Source organism: Argiope bruennichi, chromosome 8, assembly GCF_947563725.1.
Source record: "Argiope bruennichi chromosome 8, qqArgBrue1.1, whole genome shotgun sequence".
NCBI classification, from domain to species: Eukaryota; Metazoa; Arthropoda; class Arachnida; order Araneae; family Araneidae; genus Argiope; species Argiope bruennichi.
Window position 1 is genome coordinate 68,957,409 of NC_079158.1, and position 25,090 is coordinate 68,982,498.

The following is a 25,090-nucleotide window of genomic DNA, read 5'->3' on the forward strand; positions in this document are numbered from 1 at the left end:
ATTATTCAGTGTATAAAGAGCTCAATTATGGAAAGCTCCAAATTGCATTTTCGACATTTATTTATTTTTATTATTATTTATTATTTTGTTTTGTTTAATTTGAAGAAATCTACTACTGAAGCCCATCAGACACTTTTAGAACCTTATGGTGGTGCTGCTCCGTCATATCCCCGGTTTTGATTTCAACGATTTAAGGGAGATGATTTCGATGTCAATGACAAAGAGCGGCTTGGAGGATAAAAAAAATTCGAAGACAATTATCTGCAAGACTAATTGGACGAAAATGGGAAAAAATTGTACAAAATGATGGAAAATATTTTGATTGATATATATTGTACCAATTTTTCTCAATAAATGCCTTTTTAAAGTGAAAAAATGATCAAAATACATGCAAGACTTTATAGTACTCACAACACCACCTGTGTCAAATTTAAATCTTGTTAAAACAGAGCGGAATTTAATACAATTCTCTTATTATATTTATAGAAATTATGACACCAAAGACTGCATATATTTTTTTAATTGCATAATATAACTTTATAACTTAAGTGCATTTTTAAACTGCATAGACTGCATACATTTTTCAAAACATCATCGACCTCATTATGGACTCCAATTGTAAAATGAATAGTTCTTAAGACAGAGAAAGGTGCATAATATTAAAATTATATTATGAGTTATTAAAGCATGAAGATACTATAATGCATTTAGAGTTCGTGTTTTGTCTTTTTATTAGTGAATTACACTTTCTTCTTTTTTAATAAATCAATTGTAGAGTGTCAGCTCGTAATGAAAGCAATTTAAATTAAATACATAAATGATAAACAAGTTTTAAAAAACTTATAACCGTTAAATTAATTGTGTTTAATAAATTACACAACTCAACAAATAGGTAAAGTTTGAATTATTGATCCTTTTTATCCTCAACTTTATTTTTATTTCATTGAAATGCTGTATTTCAATAAATATAGAAATACTGGTTATCAACACCGTATTGCAATGATCAAAAAATTATGAATGATGAATAAGGTTAAGTTGACGCAATAAATTTAATTTTAATCAGCTTCATTACTACCAGTTTCGACATAAAATTAAACAAGACGATTCTCCTAGTCACATTGAACATGACCGTGAACGGAAACTTCTTTTAACCGTGATAAATGAGTCATGATAGTTCAGCGTAATTAACTTTTAGTGTTAAAAAAAGGAACAATATATTCCTCAATAGCAAATGTTATAATATTCCCATTCCAAAATCTCTAAAAAAGTTAACAAGAAAAAATGTGAATGATTCTCATTTCAAGTTAAATTATTTAACAAATATTAAAACTTTGGAGCTGGAAAGTATAATATTTTTTAACCACTGATATATATATAGCAATATAATTTTCAAATCTGTAATATCATCAAAATACTATCGACCCGAGAATCCAAAAATTCGGCGACAAATATTTTCTTTCAATTCCGTTTTAACCAGTCGTTTAGGCATTTGAACTCTCAGTAATCTTATTTTGATTTGCCATATCAGCCATATATTTACCATATTTCCCTAGTTTTAGCATCCGGGGTAGTTGAATGTTGTTCGTCGCGACAGCATTCGGAAACTTAAGTTTGAACTCCTAATAACCATTGTCAGTGTCCCTTTTCCATTTAAGCCGTCTGTTCTGTCATCGAAATGAAGATAATAAAGGTATGAATAAAGAAGATGATAAAGGAATATCTTGATATTTTGCAAAAAAAAAAGTGAATTACTATAACCTCATTAATGTTACTTAACTATTTTGCAAGTAGAAATTACTCCTTTCAAAGTAATCCAAGGTAATCTGAATGTAGCCACATGGAAAATAAGAACCCCTCACCACATTTGCAGCTTTTCCTTCCCATATTCGAAGAGACCCTGATAGAGTTACCTTGATGATTCAGAGTTACAAAGACAGACTTCTATATCGTACATGTCAAGAATTTTTGCATTAGAATATGGACTCATAGACACACACACAATCGTGATTTTGAAACTTTTTCAGTGAAAGAAAGGGATGCACCAAATAAACTGTACAAAAGTGGTTGCATTATCCAATACTTTTCAGTTATTAAGTTATTAAAAATCGAATGCAACAAGTATTCAACAAACCTTTGGAATAACTGAAAGTAAAGACTTGAAATTCAAAGCTATACGAGCTTCGGAACATATTACGCAAACTTGTAATGTGGAAATTATCCAGTGCTTTATTTTCTATTAGTTATCTATCTCTTTTATTTTCTCATATACGATGTATAGAAGAAGCATTGTAATCGTCAAGAAATTCGATCTCTGAATTTTGACGAATACACACGTTACAGATCGCTCATATTTCGTAAACCGGATTTTTGGCATTATGTCTGTCTTTTCGCCTGTCTGAGACAAAAATAGCTAACAAATGCTTTGAAGTAGATGGATTGAATTTGGTAAATGGATTTTACACTAGATTTGTAGATTTCTATCATATTTTGAATGAAATCCAAATCCAAATTAGAGGAAGTCTGTCTATCCGAGTGTCCTAATAACTCAGCACGATTATTACAAAACGATATGAGATAAATAGATAAAATTTAGTACACAGATTCAACATCTAATGTGTAGATGCCTATAAAAATTGAAACCAAATCCATCAAGGGACTTACCATCTGTCTGGTTGTATTTTCACAACCCTGTAAACATGAAGAGAAAAATGCAGTGACTTAAATATATACAGTTTGGCATATGATTTTGGGACTACAGCTGTGATTGTACGTCAAATTTGTGTTTCAATCGGTCAGAAAAAAGATGACCAAAATACATATTTGGTATTCTGGTGCTTGGGTAATTTCGCAATTAATCGCATTTTATTGATTAATCATCAAAGATCGCATGATAATAAGCTTTTTCCTAATTATTATTCTTAATAGTATGAGGCTAATAATACAAAACTACATTTATTAAAGAATTTGCACAAAATTTTCGGGAAATAGTCCCGCTGGTTAGAACATAAATAAGCATATTCAGGAAATTTGAAGACAGAAGCTTCCCATTTTGTTCTTCATTACGCATGCTGATCTTACAAGAAAAAGGATAATCGTGATTCGTTTAGCTTAAAATAATATATTTTATAAAATAGGCAGAAATAAAAGCTCACATTCCCAGTTCTGTCAAAAAACAGGTTTTTTTTTTTTTTTTTTTTTTTTTTTTATTACGCTTTTAAATTTTTTTAACATAATATTATTCAAAATCGCGCATTTAATATTTTAACTACACAAGTTTAATCGGAAATGATATTTAATATTTTCCATCGATCTGACTTTGCGACACAAAAGCTTCGAAAAACGAGTCTAATCATATATCTGAAGGGTTAGAGTATGATTAGACTCGTCGGGTTACATAGTTTGTTTAATGCTTAATATGTCTTTCTTTCTTGCTAAGCTTTTTAAAATTTTTCATACATGTCGTTTCGATATTTCTTATCTGAAAGTCTATTCAGGAAAAATGCTATTAAATATGTCTATAGAATACTAAAGATGACGCAACATATTTTGGGCTATCAGAGAAAACTCTATGGTGATTTATTCCCAATTTGGAAATTTAATATCCAAACTCACTGTTTTATTTTAATACCGGTTTATACCGCAACCAGCTGCAACCGGTTCATACCAATTCGTTAACGTGTTAAAACGCTGGGAAAGAAGCTGGTACCCGAAATCCTAGACAAAATGCCGATTCGCCCCGCGTTTTCTTTTAAGAAAGTATCTTTCTGAATGAAAGAAAATGATTAGAATAATTTTAATATCCATTAAAACGTAATTTATTCAAATTTCTTCCGTAAAGAATACAAATGACAAACTGGTCGTGGAAAACCATCCATGATAATTAAATTGACTGGCGTAAATAAAATAAATTTCACTGGTGAAAAAGTGCCTCCTTAATAAATAGTTAAAAGCTTCAATAAATAAATAAAATATCTATAAATTATTAAATTTCAAAAAAAAATCAAAGTTTTGTATAATTTAATCGCATAAATGCGCGACTGTAAAATGTCAGTTGCAAGAACAATTTGAAATTATTTATAACTTCCTTTACTATATTTCCAGTTTGAAGAAATCAACTACTTAAGTAAATGTATATCCATTCTGCGGTATAATAACGATGACAATATTGATTATCGATTTCAGGTCCTTAAACAGACCATTTGACTATAACGAAAAGAGAAAACACTTAAGAAAATTGGTATCAATACTTTCTAATCAATAGCAAAATCGACATTGAGAGAAACCAGTTACTCTAAAATTATTTATAATATCAGTCGCCCAATATTTTTATTCTATAAATCCAAAACCTGTCAACATCCATTTGATATATGGCCCACAGAACATCCAGTCAGAACAAAACGCATGACCGACCCTAATTTTCACAGCTAACCCCCTACAGCCACATGGTGTGAAATGTTTCTGTCGGCGTTCTAAGTGGTTCTTTGATCGTCCCGCCCTATTGTGCCCCTGTCAGCATAGAGACGTCAGTCCGACGGCCCCTCTTGTAGCGGGCCCCCCAAGAGGTTCGGTAATGGGGTTATACGGTTTTCATCTTTGCCGCTCCTGCCATTTGTTTTCAACCGCAAGACAAATCTCATTCTTTTTAGGATAAAAACTTTTTGATGGGGGTTGGGGATTCTCTGTTGTCCCCTGCTTACCTTTCTTTATGGACGGAGGGGGTCTATGTTAAGAATTTATCGCCCCGCAGCTGAAGTTCGCAAATGATGTCTGTTTGTGGTTTGTTCCATTTGTAGTAATGGGAAGTGACAGACATGCGCAGCGTCAAGTTAGAATGAGGCACGTGTCACTGCTGCTGGCGATGTGTTAATCGTGTAATCGTATTTCATTCAGAAGATTGTCGTCTTTGAATGTCAGAGATTGGGGAACTAAAAAGGTTGTGCAAGTTCAAAAATATAAGTAAATGCTGTACACATTCTACAAATATCCGAGAAACTTGGATTTTTTTCAATAAGAAATTAAAAATGTATGTCTAAGTAACTATTAAGGTAAAACCCAAAAGGTATTTTCTTGACCAAAGTTAAACTGTATCTCAAGTGCCTAGAAATGATATTCGAGTTCTTGTTAATATAATACAAATCTATCTTTTTAATTAAATGTTCTCCACAGTAATCTTAACAGAAGCTTTTTTTATTTGTAAATGGACAATTTTATAAACAAGACATTTGCGTGTCCAGTGAAATGAAATAAATTTTTTATATATTTTTGATTAGAAAATTGCAAACATTTAGATAAATATTTATTAAGAAAAATTTTAGTCAGAAAGAAAAAATCTTTCAGCTTACCCCATCCAGTGTTTTAGCCATTGTCATTATGCTAATAGATTTAAGTCTAAAATTTTGAAGTGAAATTTTAAATTTGCTCTTCTCTATATGATATTTTTTTTATTACCAGAGCAGTCTTTAAAAGGCAATAAATAATGGAGGTAGTCCATCTTGAGTTTTCATATATTTTCTCATATAAATCTGTAAGAAGACAATTTGGTTTCATATATTCTACATAAATCATGGATTGCAGTGATTGTTCAAGTTACGATCTCGCTAAGGTTAGAATTTTATTGTTTTTTATAACAGTAATAAATTCTTTCAAATCTGACAGCACTGTTTATTTGGAAATTCATTTTTGAATCGCCGTTAAATTCTGGTTTGGATTTCAGTAATTTGCTTTAACCAAATATACAGAATTTAAATGAGAGAAAAGATATAATCCCTTCCTTGCCTCTATTAATAAAAAAGATGAAAGTGTATGTGAAGTGTTGGCGCTCTACAGGAGGTTGGAAATGTGTATCTCGGGGCAATTCTTTTTTGAAATTTTAATTACTTAAAACTGAATATTGATGTTTTTCGAATGTATTACTACACAAACATGAATTTTATACCGCTTCAAAGTTTGCAAAAATTGCCTTTTTAATTATATCAGTTTAATAGTAGAGTGAATTTTTGCTGATTTTTGTATATATATATATAAACAATATATATAAATATGTATAAATATTGTATATATTTATATAATATATATAAAAATATATACAATATATATATGTATACTGTAGTGCTGAAATTCAAAATCTTTTATTTGTTTCCTCAAATAGTTTATCACGTGATTTTCTTCCATTGTTGAAAGATATAAAAAAGAAGGATTATGTTTAATATATGTGTAATTGCAATCCAAATAAAGGAAGGGAAATAACAATATCGCAAACTGTAGAAGATAGATCCAATACTTGCGTTTTTAATTGATATTATGTGGCCGTCTCCATTAGACAGATCCATGTTCATAATAAATAAACTTAAGTAAGACAATTAAAATAACATGTTTTTTATACCAGTCAACTTGGCGGAATCACAGACATGAAGTTATATCTAAGCGATTTATCTGAAATCTGTTTTAACCAATATTAACGGCGAGCCAGCCACCCGAGGCAATTAGTAAAAAATTAAAATCGCGCATATAAGTTTTAATAATGCAGATTTAAAATTACGAACAATATCTACTAATCGATTGACGAAACTGAATGATGTCTCGCTTCGTGGCTCGTTTGATTAATTCATCTAGGTTAAGACATGTTTCTTAATTTTACAAATTTAAATTATAATAGTTGTTTAATAGCACTACCAATTTTGAACTGTAGATAGAAACTAACTTATTCATGGTTTACACTCAAAAATAATCTGTATAAAAACTTTTTTTGTTGTACGCGATCATTTTGTAAAAACACAACCTCAAGAAAATTAAATACTATTGGAAATTTACGTTTCATCAATACATAAAAAAAATCCATATTTAATTCACACAGGCATATGAAATCTTTCGAATGCTTCTCGCCAACATGGCTGTCTTTGATCTCTAGAATGATTTTGCAACCCTGCACGATATGGGGGCCAACTCAGAGGTTGAAGGGGTGTATTTAGGGGCGTGAGCTCTTGTCTGAGACTTATTAGTTGTTGTCTATCAGGCGCCATGCTGGCCTGCCACTCAAGCGCACCAAATTACATCTTCAACACAAAGCAAACTGGTACTTCGGGTACAGAACACTGACAGCAGGTAAGGATTCTGGGACTATTCAGAAATTACAAAGGCGAAATCGTGTTTTTTTATTGTCAAAGCCCAATAAACCAGTTTTGTAGTTTCGTTATTGAATGAACTTTATTTCATTTCGGTTATTAATTTTTAAAGAATAGACAAACTAAGGAGTTGATAACACCCCTCACCTTTAAGAAATTCTTCATTCATTCATAGGTACTTCTTAAATAGTTCTATTTGTTTTCTTTACAGCCATTTTCAATTTAAGAGTAACATCAAAATATAGTTTAAAATTCCAGACGTCTAGACGTATTAAAATATAGTTTAAGTACCAAAAGCCTAGAATATCAAAATCTAGTTTAGTATGCCCAAAGCCTTTACATGATAAAATATAATTTAGCGTACCAGAAGCCTTTACATATCAAAATATAATTTAGCGTACCAGAAGCCTTTACATATCAAAATATAATTTAGTATGACAGAAGCCTAGGTGAGATGTGTCCTAAATATATATTTCAAAAGATCGAAGATTTGATACCCCATTTTACAAAAGTCCTGCCTAATTGTTATATAATGCTAAATTCAAAACTGAAAATCAGTTTTTTGTACATTAAAATAGTGTTGAAGTTTGACTATTGATACGACATTTGGATAGTTTGAATCATAACTTTTGTAATGGTATAGATTTTTTTAGTCAAGTAATATCTGGTTTAATAGAAGCGGAATATTTTTTCCGGTTTAATAGAAGCAGGAATGAAAATTTCAGCCAAGACCTGTTGATGAAAATGATACCAGGTTGATATCTTTCTCTTTAGCTTTCATTCCAGAAAAAGGATGTTTGACTTTTCGGCATCAAATGCATCTCCCGGTGTATCTTTGGTATAATAAAATTTCGATCCTTTAATCGTCTGGTCCAAAAGCTGAAACCTATTTACTAGTCGATCTTTATTATCCATCCTTATAAGTTTCGAAGGTCTCTCTTTTCTCAGACACAGCCATAATACTTTGATTTTTTGATTAATCAAAAACATTTCACTGTAGATATTTGGTATAATAAAATTATTTACTAGTTGATCTTCATTATTCATTCTTATAAATTTCGATTGACTTTCTTTTCTCAAACACAGTCATAATATTTGGAAACTGTACTTCTGTTTTATCTTTTTAAAGTCTCTGAGTAAATTTATCGGCCATCTTAAGACAAAATTCACCTGGGATAGGCAACCACGGTTGTAGAAACGTTGCCTCTAAACAGGCACAATCCCAGGATTAGTTAACCTATGGGATCGTAGTTTTATTCTTTATGTGAGTAAATATATTTGCCATCTAAAATAAATTTAGCGACTTCAATAAGAATAGCTGCTTGTGATTCTCGAGGCATTGCCTCAAACTTACAAAATCTTATCATTTGGAAAATGCAGTGGACTACATTCTTTTGAAGTTAGAAATTAAACTTTTTTTTTAAATCAAAAATTCATGAAAGCACTTCTTAAACGAGAAACGAAAGTCAATAAACTGATTTGATTATATCACTCTCTTACTGCAAAAATAGCTTTAATTGTCTGAATTTCAATTTCGAGTAGTTTATTGTTTTGTCCAACTTTGATAGATACAGTTCTTTAAGTCATTTTTAGAAAAATATAAATAAACGTAATAAGATCCCAAAACGTTTAAACATGATACTAAGTTTTAATATGGCTTTTTTTATGTCTTGCAACCAAATTTGTTTTCCTTTTTTGGTCTCTAGATTCTATTCCATAAATACAAAAATGAGTGAAGAATTTTTTAATGGTTATATTGATTTCGTAAATCTTAAAATACAAAATGTTTAAATAAAATAGAAAGTAATGTAATAATAATATGACATTATTAAAAAAAAAAAAAACTGAAAGAAAATATTTTAAATGAAAGTAATTTTTATTCATTTTTGAAATACATTTCAAAGCTTAAATTGTTATATAAGTTTAATCGTTAGTCGAGAAAATTTTATTTTAAATCATAAGAAAATTTCAAAAAATAATAAGTTGAATTTTTTTTTTTTTTTTTTTTGAAATTAAAGATTTAACAATATTTATTCAACCTTTTATTTCTTTCAGCTTTTTAAATCAGAAAGTTAAATGAAGAAAGAGGGCAATTCACAATTTTCTTTATCACAAGTTTGAGAATTTAAATATTGTCATCCCAGTATAGCCGTGTTCCAACGCCCCTCCCCCCTTGATCCTCTCGCTGTTTCCTGGGGTTCTTGGATGCCTGTCTAGTTTACCGATAAATTGTAGGTAAACTGGACAAATATCAAAGCAGCCTAGAAAACCGCAAGATAGGGTCAAGAGGGAACGCGTGCCTCGTCTACAGACGGACAGGTCGTAGGAACGACGCTTATAACAGCTCATGCGCAGAATGTAAGAAAAACAACGACTTGTCAATGGAAAATACTGTCATACAGGCGTAGGAAAAAAAAAATTAAGACTGTAGCTAACATGGTATTTATTTATTTCATCAATTAAAGAATTTTTGGTTTAAATAGTACTTAAAGTCAGAAGTAAATTTAAATGACAGCGATGCCTAGAAAACTAATAAATAGTCATATATATGTTCAGTAGCATTAATAGGATTAATAAAATGTTTGAAATAAGGAATATTAAATGAAATTGGTTTAAATTTAAAGCAACAAACATCATTATAATTGAAATCATTTATATCATTTTCTTTAATAAATAACTAGTTGCTTTAATACAAAAATAAAAAAAGTCTCAGAATTATCTACAGCTTTGTTTGAATAAAAAAGTTCTATATTAACGACAAATAATTATTTGCTTAGAAACAGCTATGAATTTTAAAGCAATTTATTACTATCCTATAAACAATACTCCTTGCTTTTTTTTAAAGGGCCGCGGTGGCATGGTGGTAAGGTCTCGGCTTCGGAACCTGAGGATTTCAGGTTCGGGACCCGATTCTTCCGAAGAACCGTCGTGTAAGGAGGTCTGTTGCACGTTAAATCCGTCCTAACCAAACGTCCTCCTGCTGGCATGGTGTAGTGTGGGTAGGGGGATGCCAGCTCAGGTGTCGTCCTCGTCATCTGACAGCGGTTCAAAATTACGAGGTCTGTCCCAAAATAGCCCTAGTGTTGCTTCAAACGGGTCGTTAATATAACAAAACTAAACTAAACTTTGCTCCCTAAAATTTTTTTTTATTAGGGTGCTAGTGGTGGATTTAGGTCATTTTGCAGCTTTAAGAATCGCATATTATGAGGCATATGAACTATTTAGCTACCCAATTCAGCATATTTTACTATATTAATAATTAATTTTAAGCTACCATTTCATTTATTTTACTAATTATATGAATATGTTTTTGTTTATTTATCATGATTCCAGACTACTCACCATTTACATTTGTACTCAATATTATTGAAGCAGATGCTTGGTTTCATGAATACCCTAATAACTAAGTGAACATAATGAAACATATAGAAACCTAACCAATTACGTTTGATAAAGTCCCAATTTCATCCAAATGTTTCATAATTTACAGGATTTGTATTTTTTACAAATTTATTTATTTGCAATAAGAAGAATACGAATTTTAATAATCTACCTACTGCGGCCTAGCGATGCTAGGTATTTGCTTATCCTGCAAAGAATCTCATTTTGATCAGGAAATAATATTTCATCTCCATCGGTAATCGCAACGTATTTTGAAGGCCGAAATTTTCACATAAACGGTAAATCATGAATTATTAATTGATGATATGTAAGAAGACATAGTACATAGTCTATGTAAGTCATAGTCATAGTAAGAAGACACAGTACTGAAGATCTTGATATATGCATTCGCTCAAATATTTTCAAGTCTCAGGATTTTTTTTTTTTTTTTTTCCATTTTAATAGAAAATCGCACGCTATCGAAAAAAATTCTACTTACAAAATGCGTAATAAAATGAGCGCAAAAATAAATGATAAATAAAAGCTGCACATAACGAAACATTAAATATTGAAAGAGAGAGATAATTTACAATATTTATGCAGTTAATCCAAAAACGTTCAAAAACCTTTCAAGGATGTTAAAATTTATGAATCATGAATTTTAAAGACATTGAAGAGTAAAATATATTTATAAATTGAATATACTTAATCTTAAAAACATTAGAAATTTAAAAGTCTTATCTTAAAAAATATTAAACACACATTAGAAATTTTAAAATGCAATACAGGCAATCTTAAAAAGATAACTAAGCATGTTAAGAATTCAAAAGCTCTAGCATTTAAATTTAAAAATACTAAAGAATATAATAAAAATGTCAAGCCTTTGAGAAAAGTTGATAAATATTTCATAAATTTTGTATAAAGGGAATTCTTCTATAAAAATTAAAATAATAGAATAAAAAGATTATAGAATAAAGGATAGAATAAAATAAAATAAATAAGATTATTCTCAAGTAAGCTGTTAACTTTAAATATTCTCGAGTAAAATATATACTTTTCGTTTCAGTATCCTCAGACAACCACTTTTCGTCGATTCTGTCTCACTGAGGAATGAAAGGTGGAAAGATGTACGGATTTCTGGAATTTACTTTATTGTTAAATATAAACATTTCCTCCTATCATCTTTCCTCTCACCCCTATTTTGTCGAATTAAACGCATCCTACGCATGCGCAAAGGGATTTAGAATCCTTTGGCAAACAATATAGTTTAGTATTTAGTATCACTATCATTTACTGTATCCTAATTGGTACCAAGGTTCATAATTTCTGAATCTGTGACAAAAGGATTTTTTAAACTTTTTCACTGAGGACGCCATTTTAACCTGAGAATTATCCTGTATCCACTCTACGATCACCACATTTTTTCGTTAATACAAGTGCATGTATAACCAGGAATCGAAAAAGAATATTGCGTTCATTTATGATAAACAGCTATAAATTTTAATCAAATGTTACTAATTATTATGACAAAAACACTATAAATATTTCCATGGTTCCAGCATTTAATTATAGCTTTCTATAAAGTGACAAGGTAGAATTTATGAAGTTCTATCTTACAACTTAAATTGGTGAGCGAATAAAATAAAAATGCCTAATATTCTGTCAGCAACCTGCAATTGCAAGCAGTGTATTTTTTCGATGTCCCATTATTAATTTACATAACCTTACTTGGGACCAGAACCAAAGTTTAAAAAGCTTTATTCTCCACTTTAATTTCACTGATGAATAAAGAAATGACAACTTATTATTCTAGCACTGAATCTAAAAATCAACCATCATCTTATGGTTTTTGAACTAGAGCTGCTGGCAGATTTTTTGAACACGTGTGATGTGAAGAGGCGGCCTAATGAAGTTCCCTTTTGTGTCAGAATAAGAATGAAGGGCCACACAGAGGGCGCGAAAGTGAAACGAAATGCCCATTATGGGCAAAGCGGCCCGATTGTCCGCTGATAGGATGCGTGTCGCGCTCTATTAGAGCTCACTCCAGGTGTTCGCAACCATTCTTCCATGTTTAATCCATGTCGTTTGGGAGCATTGCTGCATTCTGAGGCGGGCTCTGTTCCGACAGACATTGGCTAGTTCGAGCAATGAACGGCGAACTTAAATGAGCCAAATTTGTTTTTCATATCAGCTCAGTAGTCGTTCGTGAGCAATGAATGCATATTTACAAATAAGAAAACCTTAAAATAATCAATCTCCATGCAAATGTGAAAAATTACAAAAGGAATCGCTGTCGTTAGTTTGAAAAAGATTGAACAATGAAGCTACATTTTCTGGAGAAATTTCCGCATTTCTGATTTGTAACAGCTCATAATTCATTTCAACCAATGGTTCTGAGAGTCTATCTGAACTGGCTACTCCATTTGCTGTGTTATCACAGTAAAAATGTTTGCTGACATGCTTTAATTTAACCAAATATTCTTGAGGACATATTTATATATTATACATTCTCGTATTCTGAAAATCTCCGCGCTTTTGCGCATGTTCTAGGGAACGTTTATTTCGTCAAAAAAAAGGGCTGAGAGGAAAGATGAAAAGAGGAGATGTTTACATTTAGTAATAGGATAAATTCAGATTATTTACGAAGTTAGAAGGAGTAATAACGCGAGTTTTTCTGCTTATCACCATTTAGTAAAGTGCAAGTCTCGGGATTTTGAAACGAACAGTACACTTTTAAGAGAACAGAATGAGGTTTTAAAATTCCTAACTTTTTCTTATTCCCTTCTATGATTAAAAAATAGTTACGTATTGAAATTCAAACATGATTCAAACCCATATTAAGTATTTCTTTATCATTTTATCAGATATTTTATTAAACTTTTTTTTTTTTTCGTTTCCTTAATTAATGTTTTACTTGCGTGTTTCTCCTATGTAAATTTCTATGAAAGATTGCAAACAAAACACACACACACACATTTATAAAGAACCTGCAGCTGTTTAATAGACTAGAAAATCTGTTGCAAAAAAGATTTTTTTTTTTTTTTTTATCGGAGCATTTTTCTTTTATCATTCTCTGGAAACCTCTGAAAATCTCACCTCTGGAAACAGGTAAATTTTCATTCTGATATTGACTACGTCGTAACAATCAAGAGTTTGTTTTTATATCTTTTTTTTTACCTGTTTGAAGTTATTTCGAATAAAGCAATGCTTCTGCAATCTAAAATATTGAGTCCTGTATTTTTAAAAATGTTCAATTTTTTTTTTCTTATTCCCCCATATGATTAAAAAAATAGTTACGAATTAAAATTCAAACAGGATATCTCACATATTAAGCATTTCACTATTATTTATCAGATATTCTTATTAAGTAATTTTTTCTTCGTTTCTTTAATTAACGCTTTATTTTTGTATTTTCTCTAAGTAAATTTCGACAAAGGATTGTGAATTCTAAAAACCTAAAAGATTCTGATTATTTACATTTTGAATTAAACCCAATCTTCAATCGGCATTATATGAGCGGCATGCTTCAGAGACTTGCAAACATCTCTGAATAATGTTATTGATGGCTTGTAACATGAAAATAATAAAATTTAAAAAAAATGAGGAATCCGGCCTGAAAACTTTCTCAAAGGTCACCCTAAGGCAGGGATTCAAACAAGGGAAGGCTCAAGTGCTTTAGCGAATATTTTCCGATATTATTATGAGAAAAAATAATTAAATACAATTTAATAAACGGTTGGAGATATACTTATGACTTACTTTTGTTAAACTTAGAGAATACTAATATTGTTACTAATTGTTATCCAAAAGGTTTAGTTCTAACTAAAGCAAACGAAAATCAACTTAAAACTATCTATCTAGATTTAAAAATAGAAATTTTTAATGGTAAAACATTAGTAGGTATTTATGATAAAAAAGATGAATTCAGCTTTTAAATAATTAAAATTAGTAATTACCATTCTAATTTAAACACTAAAATTTTCAAAAATTTATTTGTTTCAGAATTTAACAGGATTAAAAAATTTGTAATAACAAAATTTCTTATATTGAAGCAACAAATAATCTCATTAAAACTTAACTACTAACGAATTTCCCAAAAACATTTGCAATATAGAAGTTTTAATAAGAGAAGGTTTATCTTTATTTCACAAGTAAAAACATGCTTTCCAGTACATGTTAACTAACTCAATAGATGGCGCTGAGGGCCTCCAATTATTACTTAGAATGACGAAGCGCTCAGAAGCGAAATGTAGTGTAGCGAGGTGTCTTTTTTGTAGAGTAGTCTGGAGTTTTACCTGCTACTGGTATGTTATTTTCTTTTTGTTTTAATGATATTTTTGGTTTGTGAGTGATCTTTTGTAGTTTATGTTTGTTATTGTAATTTCGCTTGGATTTGGAAGTTATATATTATTGTTTTGTTTCTATGAAACTAGTTTATCTCTAAGGCCTCCATTTCAGGGGATTTTCGGGTCACGATGGGTCAATATTTTTGTACGAAACTCAGAGCCCTCACAAAAAAATCCCTTGTTTGAATCCCTATTTGAGGGTAACTCTTGAGAAAGTCTTTAGGCCGGATTCATCATTTCTTTTCCTTTTTTTTTTTTTTTTTTTTTTTAATTCTTTTTGCTTATATTAACTTAACTATTATACTAATTTGGTTAAGTTCATCTGTGTTTTAGTAGTAGCAGTAGTTTTAGTAGTTAGTCTAAATACACTTGCATCTTTTTTAATTTTTTTAGTTTTTTTAGTTTGAATCAGAAATAATATTTTAATTGAAATTTCGTAATGATTGTATTTTGTTCAATTTCTTTTATATATATATATATGTATATATATATATATATATATATATATATATATATATATATATATATATATATATATATATATATATATATATATATATATATATATATATATAAATTTTGTGAAAAACTTCGAGTCATTAAATCTAGTACCTTTTTAGCAGAAGGCACCGAAATAAAAATCACGTTTCTTATTTATGATACTGTAATGTCACACACAACGAAACTTATGTGGTCAACATTTGTTCTCAGTATCTTTGAATGTAGAAATGCATATTTACTCTAATTTTTAAACGTAAATATCATCATAGAAAATTAAAAGCCAGATTAATGATGTTAAAGGCATTCTTTGTAAGAAGATTATTAATTTTAAACTCGGAAATACTAATATTCCCTCTCTTTCTCAAAAAAAAAAAAAAAAAAAAAAAAAAAACATAAATAAATAAAATAAAAAAAAAATAAAAACCATGCAACCTTTCAGATAAGATTGATTAAAAGTAATGAGAATGATTTTTCTAATTTTAATGAAAATACTATAAATACTTGTGTTACATATTATTTCAATTTTTCCTTCTCAGTAAACATATATTTATGGATCTTGAATAATTTCAAAACTATTCGGGGGACAGGTTTTGCTTCATCATTTAAAAAGTTTAACGACCTCTAGCCCAGAAACATTTTGAAAATTATCTTTTATCATTATACTGCTAAGTTTCTGCCATTCATGCACATTCATCTTACTTATTTTTAAAAATTTCCCCCCCTAAATGATATATGAATCCGAAGCTAGATCTATATCTTCCAAACTCACTTCACATCAACTGCTTTCAGCGGCGTTCTAGATTCAAACAACTTAGCCCTTCCGCGAATTGAAAAACCTTTTCCATGTCTTCTTTTTGGAATGGAATTGATGCTTTTTGTTTCTATTGTTCATTTAGGGCCACATTCGATTTATTTTTTATTCTTGCGGTTGAAAAGCAAACGGCCACACACCAGCACCGATCGAGTGACTGGATCTCACCGTTTGCGGCTTGTCACCTTTAATTCTCCTCGAGTTAGACGGTAGGAAAGAACACAGATGCCGCCAGCGTGTCCTCTTGATTCCCGATAGATAATGACAAAGTAAGGACAGTTCCTTTTATCGAAGCCAGCAGGGTGGGCCACGCGGTTCAATGTGTGCTTTACATCGATGGCCCCTAGGGGACGGCTGGGGTCGATTACATGATGTGAGACTAACATTTTTATTTATTTATTTTTTAGACGAAGGTGGATTTTAAAAAAAAAACAGATCGGTTTCTAGATAGAAAGTTTAGGTTTAAATAGCTTTCTTAAAAATTAATTTTGAAGGCTGACAGTTGAAGAGAGAATGAAAAAATAAGGTTTCTTGTGTTATAATGAAACATTGAAAATTTATTGAGTTAAACTTAGTTATCAGCCAGGACCGGATTATTAAATAGGTAAAAAAGATAATTGCCTGGAGGCTCCACAGCTTTCCCAAGGTTTTCCCAAGATTTTTTTGTGTGTTATTTTGGAAATTATTTAGCTTTGTGCTTTCCTTTAATTATAAATGCCATTCAATCAAATTTATTCAAATTAAATTCAACTATTGTTTAAATTAATTTTGGAACATTATTCTAATAATATTTCTAATTTATTATCACTTGCAAGTTTTATGTTATATTATTATATAAATCTAAAAAAAAATATTGTGTGCAGTAATATTTTTTAAAATGCTTGATATTATTATTAAATATTATTATTCAGATTATGCGAGGAATGTTTGATAATTTTTTAAATACAAACATTTTTTAATTTCAATTGTGCATTTTTTTTATATGCTATCTATATTAACACCAGCTTTTTAGAAAGTGATAAGCAATTTAACGTTTTGCTGTTCTAGTTTTTAAAAATGAGGACTTAAGGATATAATGTAATATATAATGATTATAAATAAATAAATATATAATGATTAAATTAAAATTAATACAAATATTTGGTTTTGAAACTTTGGAGGAGAAAAGAATACCCGAGATTTGCAGTGTAACTTTTTAAGGAAAGCTTAATCCGACTTACCTACTAACTAAAGGAGGGAGAGGGGAGAGGACTGACCAATGCGATCATATTTCTGTAATGAAACTGCACTATATCTCTCATTAACATATCTATCGTCTGAAATATGGAAATTATTGCCTTACTATTCTGATGCACTAACTGTATTCACCTGCTGTACTTGCTATATCTAATGCACTCCAAAAATTCAACAACAAGCACCAGATATGCTCTTTTTCGGATTGCATAATAACTATATCTTAAAGAAAGGCTGTCACAAATTATATCATGATGAAAAAAGTCAATTTAACAAAGACAAGAGAGATCGTATATAATCTTCCAATATTAGAAGAATAAATAATTTTTCAGATAAAATGGACCTGAGAGGGAAAAAAAGAGAATTTTTAAATTCAGCTTTCACATGGTAAGCTGTTTCCAAATCAGATACTTTTTTTTTTCCAAAGAATTAGTAACTTAGTGTTGGACAAAAATGCTAGTCACATTACTTGGTGTATATAATTTTAAAGCAAAAGGAATTAATTAAAACTTTACTCAGTTTTCGCTTATATTAATCTCTAATCTTATCGCTTAGAATTCTCACCAAGATTCCCCCTTCAGTATTATTTAAAAAAGGTGTTTCAGCCATTTCCAACCATTTTTATTTCAACCATCTTCAATCATATCTAACCATTGAAACGAAGGGACTAATCGATATTTTCTTCTTGTGTTCATCATTTTTTAAAACAATTTTATTATTTCTTTTGTGTTAATTTACTTTCATATTATATTTGACTTTCTTACTTTGCTATCCTATTTTATTTTATATTTATATTCATTTCAAATCAGTTTAAATTCCGTTTAAATTGACGGTTTTGTTTCTTATAAGTTTATATTTGAACATCTATAAGAACGTGACAAATTTCCATTTGAAGAAATATTAAAAAAATATCGGGAAAATTAAATAAATATTTTGTTTTAATTGTTAAGTCTGAATGCATTTTCTAATGAACGTTCATTTTAAGAAAACTACTATTGCAGATTTTTCATTAACCAACAGCTATGTATATTTTTTTCTTTTTTTGATTTTTTTAAACTTTTTTTTCTGAAAATTGATTCACATGATACCATCTAAAATCAAGCATTTTTAGAACAGGATTATTTTTCTGACCGCGAATCCTAACTGTTTGAAAAATATACCCTTTTTTTCCCAAGGAAGTCAATTTTTTTCAAAAAATTATGATGTAATCTGAAATTTTTAGCAGTGTTTCCCTTATGCAACACTTACTTGAATTAAATTTAAAAAAAAAAAAGAGGAAAAAAAATTCTTATAATTAGGGGGGGGGGGAATCTCCCCCCCCCCTCTCCTCCAAACTTGAATTTTTTTAAATATTTTCCTCCTGATCATTCATTTATTCTATGTCTTTCTAATACCCATGACTTTTTTTAAATTAATTTTCCCGCTAAAATTAATACGTTTTTTTAAGCGAGTGAAAATCAGACCTGCAACTTTCACTCTCTTAAATAATATATCCAAATACAAACTTAAACAGTCAATTCAACAACTTAAACTAATAAAATGACTGTTATGCATGTTTTTTTTTGTGTTAAAGTGCAATTCGGCAGGATTAATAATGAATTAGAGAAAATAGCAATTATGGAAGAATTCATACGATTTTGATCTCTGACGAGCGGAAATATTTGTCTATTTTCATGATGGTGAACATTTTTTGGGACTTAGACTTTACTCGCTATGCTCATTAGCTCAGTTGGTTAGAGCGTCGTGCTAATAACTCGAAAGTCGCGGGTTCAATCCCCTCATAGGCCATCTTTTTGTCCCTCTTTTTGATGTGACCTGTATTGCCTAATTACAAACCTAATTAAAAATTTTTTTAGTCCGTGAAAGCAAAGTACGAAAACAAAGGATTTAGACAAAATGAATGAATAATTTACGTACCTGTCCTTATCAGGGCTGAGTGGGAAAGTCACTATCATTGAACCACCAGAGTACTTGAGAAGACTGACCAACTGAAAGGGATAAAAACGTGCCAGCAATAATTACAAGGGAAAAAAGAAAAATAAGTATTTTTCCCCCTCTCCTTTGGTAATATCGATATTTATGTATGAACGTGTATATGAATGTAAAGCGAAAGGATGAATGCATGAGTTATATCATATCACTAAATAAATAATTCTCTTTCAGGTAAAAAGAAAACAAAGGCCCTAATAATATCCAGGCGTAAAGCAATATTTTTGACTAGGTCTAAATAAAATAACTATCAGGCCTCGGACCACAAAATTCAGGTATTCCGATCAAACCATTCATCACTGGCACACATATTCGAGCAAATCGAAGCCGATTTTTATTATGCTTTTATTTTATTATATTTAACTCGTCTCATGTTTGTAAAGACGTTTCACCCGTTTCCTAATGTATTACAGTTCTACATTTTTATCTATTTACCCACTTTCTGATGCAATAGAATTTTTAACATTAACCACTTCTCAACATTTTAGAGTTTTTAAACCATTGTCTGTTAATATATTTTTGAGGACAACATAATTTTTTGGATAGGATGGGTTTAATTCGACAAAATAGGGGTGAGAGGAAAAATGAAAGAAGAGATGTTTACATGTTAATAATAAAGTAAATTCTGCAACGGCAACGTTGTGATGTTTCGGAGTTCTGCGGTGTGGAAAAGTGGTGACGAGCAACTCCGTATCATAATTTGGAATAGCAATTATAATTTTTAAGTTTGAGGAAAAGATTAAAATTAATTGAAACTAGTTAAGACGAGCGCATTAAGCTCTAACGTTATGAAATTTGATATAATTATTTAATTAATTATTATGATATAATTATTGATAGAAAAATAATATTTTGTTTATTTATGGGGGAATAGATAACGTCAGTGGATTTACGTTACACGTGCACTATGCACTTACGTTATATTACGTCACATTACGTTGCACTATGGGGACAGATTTAATTATTTTGATAAGTTTTTTTTGAAAAAAAATCAGAAAATTGCATGCGTGTAGCTTATCGTAGCTATTTAAGGTCGAAACAAAAATAATTAAAAAAAAAAAAAAAAAAAAACTTTTACCCACCTGATACCGGAAATGCACACATTCTACTGCGTCTCATCCCTTCGTGAGATAAAATCATCGAAAAGTGGTCATCTCAGGATACTGAAACGAACAGTAAGTCCAAAATTTTCACCTCTCCAGTTAAATTTTAATCCCAAGATAAGATTTTAACTTTTTTTTTTATTTCATGGTGTAAACATTTATTAATTTGCATGTGCAATATTTTATAGTAAAACTACCATTAAAGTCATATTTTTCTGGCATATTAAATAACAAGGTGGAATTTTAAATTAATGCATTCCATATTAACTGTTTGACAGCCACACACAAAAAAAATCACTATTCCGGCGAACAAATTCTTAGCAAGGCGATTATTATAATTTAAAAGAGAATCAATGTTTTCACATACCTCCCCCTTAAATAAACTAATCCTCTCTTGAATTCCGATATCAAGTTATTGTTTGCCAACGGATTCTTAAACCCTCCGCGGTTTTGCGCATGTGTTTGGATGTGTTTCATTCGTCAAAATAGGGGTGAGAGGAAAGAGGAAAAAAAGAGATGTTTACATTTAATAATAAAGAAAATCCCGGAATTGCGCATATCATTCCGCGCTTCACCCCGTAGTGAAATGGAATCGTCGAATAGTTGTCGCCTCAGGATAGTGAAACGAACAGTATGTAACCAGAATCTAACTTCTCAACTTGTCTGTTCCCACGGTAAGTAGGAGGTCCTATTGAAAAATCCGGTTCGGGCCGGGATTTGCTTACAAGACAAATAGGGAGAAGGGAAGATACGCATCAATCAAAACAATCCTTCCAGAACTGAATGGGAAAGAAATAGCTTGACGAATTAATTCTTCACGGCTAATGAGTGGCATATGGAATCAGAAGTATATTCCGGTTTCACTACGGTAAAGAAGACAAATCTCCCTGAATCACAAAACCGCCATAAACCTAAGCTAATAGATTCCTCATTTGTCTTAGTCCATTTTAGATATATGGCCTGACCACCTACTCATCAGCGTGGGAATATCTTTGAAGCAAAATCTCGATTCTATTTTACCATGTGGTGGTACAGATTTTTCGCAGATTTGCTTTGGATCTTTTTTTTCTTTCCTCTCAAGATTAACACTAATCCATAAGCCTTTTCGATTCAACACCAATATATCAACGTCTTGTTCCCAATGTAAAGTATAATATATAGAATCTGACATTTGTATAACAGGTATTAGAAAAACATATATCTTAACGAATGGCTTCCGAAAATTTACTAGTGATAGATGGGATTTATTCAGGATTCAGTAAGGAAGATAGATCCTTCTGAAGGATTAAGCCACGATATCAAGAATACTTGCACACCGTAGTTAGCTTAGATTTCAGAGTGTTTGCTTGAGCAAGTGACAACGCAGCATAACAACATCGAGTCCATTTGCATGACGCTATTGCTCGCGTGATTTGACTCCACTATGGTATATTAATTCAAGGATAATTTTTTAAATGCATTTTGATTAATAGTTATACATCAGCTATTAACACAATGGAATTTTATCATATTTCTGAATTTGCATTTAGTAATATTATTTGAAATTTAAAATTATTATTTTAAATAAGATAAGATAAAAAGATAAGATAATTTTAAAGATAAGATAGATAATTTTCAAAGATAACTTTATAATGTATTTTAATCAATAGTTATATATTAGTTAAACACAATGCAATCTTATTATGTTTCCGAATTTACATTGAATAGTACTGTTTGAAATTTAAAATTATTATTATTATCCATTTTTAAGATATTTAATTGACAATTGCTGTTCCTTTCTATTACTATTAAAACTTTAAAAAAGTAAATTTCATTTTTACTTTTATTTAAAAGTTTTACGATGTAAATATCGAAAAATAGAATTTTATCAATCATTTTAGAGTTGATAGAATCAGAATTTTGGCAGATCGTCTGCAGTTAGAAGAAGTGAATTAAGTTAGGAACTTTCTATTATTTAATGTAATTTGTTACTCCCGAATATAATTCTAAATCATTTAAAAATAACAATAAGTCAGAACAGACTTTAACTTATAATATCGACATTCTACAACAAGTGCAATGAAATACTTCATTTCTAGCAAAAGTATTTTCACTGTAGAGAGATTGATAAATCTCTCTAGTGATAACTTAAACTAAGCCAGGTAGAAACATGACGTCATGCATGACGTCATCGAACTACAATGTGATCGTTTGGGGCTTTTTGGATAGTGCCAATTTGAATTGTCGCTGCCTAGTAGGAGATGCTAGTTTTACCAATTACACGAACGCATGAGAAAATTCAGAATTCAAACTTCTCAACATAGAATTAAAATATTATTTTATAGATTTAATCAACAAATCTGCTCATAATTTCCATTCTTTTTTTTTTTTTTTTGACTCTTTGATTACTACCATATTATAAATAATTTAAAATAAAAGTTTTCAAAACTGTCAAATTCGAATATCTTGGAAACTGATTCCCCGGTAAGAATGATAAGAAAGATTTACCGGGGATTATTCCCCGGTAAGAAGGATTTTGCTTTCATATACATTCAAATTCAATGAATCAACCTGTTTATGGAATTATCTCCACTCTTTGTAGTTGCCTACAGCATGAATTCACGCCACTTCCAATCCTGCATGCAAATCTTTCAGTTTATATTTTCTACTGGTTAGTCTTCGTTTCTACTAGTTTAGTCACAGATTTCATGGAATTTAATGAAAATTTAATTATTTCAAATTACTATGCTTACAAATTAAAAAGCTTATATACTACACAATAAAATCTAGCATGGAAATTTTACTTCGGAGTTAATGTGTAAAAAAATCGTTTTTTTTTCCCCCTAAAATAATTCTTTATTTTGTCACTTCCAAAAGACACTAATGGAAGAATGGAATTAGTTTTTACTTCATCTTAGCAATACAAATATTGGCGCAGAATGTGTATCAAATTAAATTTGATAAAGAAAAAAAAAACTATTAAAATTAGTGGGGAAGAAAACACTTCGGCAATGAAACTGATATCATTAAACAAGAAAATTTTCCGCGTTTTAAAATAGCGCAAAAATTAATTTTTTTTACAAAAGATTTTCGGTGTCTGAAAAAATGGCAAAGATTTGATTCATTTTCAATTAACCGATATTTTAATTAACTTTTAGACTTTGAATTAGAGACTGAATTTTTAGACTGCATTTGGATTGCTGCTATTAGAATTTAACCTAGAAGATGGAATGGTTTTACAGAGGAACGAATCTACTTTTCTACTACTGCCAATACTTTGTACTTGTCTGTAGTGTTAATGAAATTATATTCTAAAATTTTTCTTCAACGTTTTCGTTGCGAGCGCAACTTATGTCATAATGAAATAAATAATGAATGTAAGTAAGTAATGAATGAAATAAGTAATCTAATATTGTAGTCTCTCCCCCAATAAGGATTCATTGTACTATAAACAAGTATTGTTAAGAATCTGGTGGAATTTTCTTTAGAAGTTTAATGTCTTTGAGGAGGATAATATGTAAATAACTTCTAATTTTTGTTTTATTGTATGTAGTTGTATATATTGACTTTGTGTATATTGTAAAGACTCAGCTCAATAGCCCTGAAACCCTGGTGACTACTGTGACGTCCCTTTTTCCCACACTCGATAATTAGCATTTCTGGCCAGCTGAATCATCAAGGTGTAAAACTTCCACAGTGTTAAGTGCCTCCAGATGTCAATCTTCATTATTTCTATTGTGGAGGGTGGATCATCAACGGACAATCCCACGGTCGACCGGAGACCATTTAGGTTTGTTTTGAACGGTGATTGGGTATCAGGTGTACCAATGTACACCTGATACCAAGTGTACCAATGTAGACATGAGAGGTGGAGTCTGAAAGAAAAATAAAATGCGAAATTTTTTGGAAGAAAAGGAGAAAAGAGGAGGAAAGGTCAGAGAAACGGACTTCTGAGTAAAATTCCACTCAAAGGAAATTCGGTGGATTCCGAGAGCTACCCCTATAGTAGCCTGAGATGCCAACAGCTTGTTAACTGTTCTTGTGAAGTTGTTTTCTCCAAAATTGTTCGAGAAACTATTCCTGTTTAATTTTCGTGTTGTAAATAGCATCATTCATTTAACCTTGATGAGAAAGAGTTCTTTTTATGTAAATAAGGCTGTAAATAAAGAAACTTGTATATAAACGCTACCCATTATTTGATCGGGCAGGATCAAGTCATTACAATATTGTAGTTGATTATGTAATGATTTATAGTTAATATGCAAAATTATAGTAAGTATTTAACTGTACTGAATTATTTCTTATATTAATGTATTTGATTATATCATAATTTACTGTTAATATATAAATTTTTAATGAATTTTTAATTAAATTTTAAATGGATATATTGTAAGCATTTATTTTATGTGTATATATATGTATGTTTTTCAGAATGGATTTATTATATGTATAAATATTTGTGAAACTAAGGATATTTTATTTGCAAGGATGTATTGTATAGCTTATATTTCATATTACATTAAGAATTTATTGTATTTTTATATTCGTCGTATTACTCTATATATTTTGTTGATTGGAGTTACTTTTGATGTAAAGTAAATTGCAAATATAAAAACTCTTCAATTT

At 30.1% G+C, this 25,090-nt stretch overlaps 1 long non-coding RNA gene across 1 annotated transcript in view; it reads right to left on the bottom strand.

The window, feature by feature from the left end:
* LOC129981759 (uncharacterized) overlaps nt 1–25,090 on the bottom strand; it is a 37,995-nt gene that overhangs the window by 11,095 nt on the left and 1,810 nt on the right. The window contains exon 2 of the long non-coding RNA XR_008785355.1: nt 19,311–19,381. This is a non-coding gene — a long non-coding RNA (uncharacterized LOC129981759). The remainder of the gene's footprint in view (nt 1–19,310; nt 19,382–25,090) is intronic.